The sequence below is a fragment of the Pteropus vampyrus genome, unplaced genomic scaffold (assembly GCF_000151845.1).
Source record: "Pteropus vampyrus isolate Shadow unplaced genomic scaffold, Pvam_2.0 Scaffold4, whole genome shotgun sequence".
NCBI lineage: Eukaryota > Metazoa > Chordata > Mammalia > Chiroptera > Pteropodidae > Pteropus > Pteropus vampyrus.
The window spans coordinates 15,805,633-15,808,031 of record NW_011888785.1 but is presented as its reverse complement, the minus strand read 5'-3'; the positions used below and the strand labels follow the sequence as shown (position 1 = coordinate 15,808,031).

General features: G+C 32.6%; 1 protein-coding gene across 1 annotated transcript in view; it reads left to right on the top strand.

The window, feature by feature from the left end:
- Positions 1-2,399, top strand: part of AKAP9 (A-kinase anchoring protein 9) — a 152,363-nt gene that overhangs the window by 130,701 nt on the left and 19,263 nt on the right. The window lies entirely within an intron of this gene.

Below are 2,399 nucleotides of genomic sequence, written 5' to 3'. Positions count from 1 at the left end.
TAAGGATTCCTTTTTCTCCACATCCTCTCCAGCATTTGTTATTACTTGTCCTGTTGATTATAGCTGTTTTAATAGGTATGAGATAGTATCTCATTGTGAAGGTTAAAATTTTAACAGGAGCCACTAAGAATATTTAGAAGAAAAATTACTACCTTAAGTATTTTTATCTTATGTTAGGAAATAAATAAGACTGAAATTAGTGAGCTGGTCATCCACCTAAGGAAGTTAGAAAACAAGCAACAGTCAGTTCTCATTATTTGCAGTAGTTAGATTCTGTAAAGTTGCCATGAATGTTGAGCCATTGCTACTAGGGGACATATAGGAGTAGGTTCCTGTGAGCTTCTGCTCATGACATTTTTGCCAACCAGTCAATATATAACCTTGTTTTTTGTGCATTTCTGTTTAAATGTATCTTGTTTACTATATATTGTTGATTCCTTAACACTGAACTCATGACCAACCACATTATAACTCAGGCCTAAACAAGAAACACGTGTTTTCTTCGTAAAATACAGCTTTCTAGTATTTAGGAACATTGGATAATACTTCATCACTATGCTTGGGGACCCTTTTAAACTGCAAAATCTCTAGTAAAAATAGCACAAATGTATAAAAAACACATTTCTAAATGGATGGCAAAAAGGACATTGTTTATAGTATAAGGGATGAAAGAAGAGGCATGGTGTCACCTTGTTTGTCTTTAGCTAGGAACATGTGTATCTGGCCATTTAAAATTTTTGCCACTCTGAGTGTTTTCAAATGACTGTAAAAGCACCACAAATACTGATTTTGGGGTCACAAATGTATTTTAGTGAATAGGCAAATTTGTAAATACACAGTCAACAAATAATGAGGCTCAACTGTAATAAAGAAAAAAGAAGTCGGTGAAATGCATTCACTAGTACAATAGAGAGGATAAAAATGTTAAAAGTTGGTGTTTTGAAAGGCTAATAAAAATTTTTCTGGAGAATTGGTTAATGAACATGGTAATTTATTTTCTAACATACGAAAAAAATTTAGGAATGAAAATAGGATCATAACTAAAGATATAGTTGAGATATAAAAATAATAGAATATTATGAATAACTTTATGTCAATTCAAAACCTTAGGAGAAATGGACAGATTTTCTAGAAGAATGTTTTCTATCAAAACTCATTCGGGAAGAAATAAAAAACCTGAAAAGACCTATAAGTAGTAAAAGAATCAAATCAGTAGTTCATAACACTTGGAGCCCAGATCTTGATCTTTAAGTATATTCTCCATTAAAGGAATTTGGACTCTTAGGAGAAATGGCTGATCCCAGGGCTGGAGCAAAGAAAGTACAAGATAAATCTGGAATATCTCATTTTGCTAAAAAGGAATTGTTCAAAGATTAAAAGTGATATGTCAAAAGGTAACAGAAGCCAGCTTGAAGGAGATCCCACTGGCTAAATTTGGGACAATTTCAACATCAAACTAAGTAATGAGTGTGACAGATTATAAACCAAAGAGTAAATAAGAATTCATGAGTTCATAAAAATATAATAAATGAATAAAAATTCTTTTTTACAGTTAGAATGCCAACTAGTGTGTAGAAGAAATGAAAGAATTAGTAAATCACCCGTTATTAAACACTATAGTCATAGTCAACTCAGTGTGATCAGGAAAGTATATTTACATAGTCTCAAAGTAAATCATCAGAAAATCCTTTTTAATTACAAAAAGAAAAGCAATAAGTTTACAGTGGAGAACCTTGCAAGTACCACCTTAACCAAGTGATCAGAGTTAATATCACCAGTAATGGAAAAGACATACATCATGTACTTCCTGATATGAAGGACACAATATCACTTTTGTGCATAGGGACAAAATTTACTCATAGGGACATATTAGACCAAAACAAATCGATCCCATTACACATCTATCAGAATGGCCAAAATAAAAATTAGTGACAATGCCAAGTTGCTGACAGAGAATCTCTCATATATTCTTGTTAGGGATATAAAATGGGGAGAGCCACTCTGGAAACTGATCTGGCAGTTTCTCATAAAGTTAAATATACACTTACCATACAACTTATAAGTCATACTCACAGGTATTTAATCTGACAGAAACGAAAACTTACATCTCCGTAAAAACCTATACATGAATATTCATTAGCAGTTTTATTTGTGGTAGCCCAAAGCTGGAAACAACCCAAGTGTCCTTTGACAGGTGAATGGATGAACAAATTATAGTAGATCCATACAATGAAATACTACTCAGCAATGAAAAAGGAACAAACTGTTGATACTTTCAACTTCTTGTATCATATAAACTCCTGAAATGATGAAATTATAGTGATAGAGGACAGAACAGTGGTTTTTAGGAGTTAGGTTTGAAGAGAGGATGTGACTGCAAAGGAGTTTCTTTGTGTTGA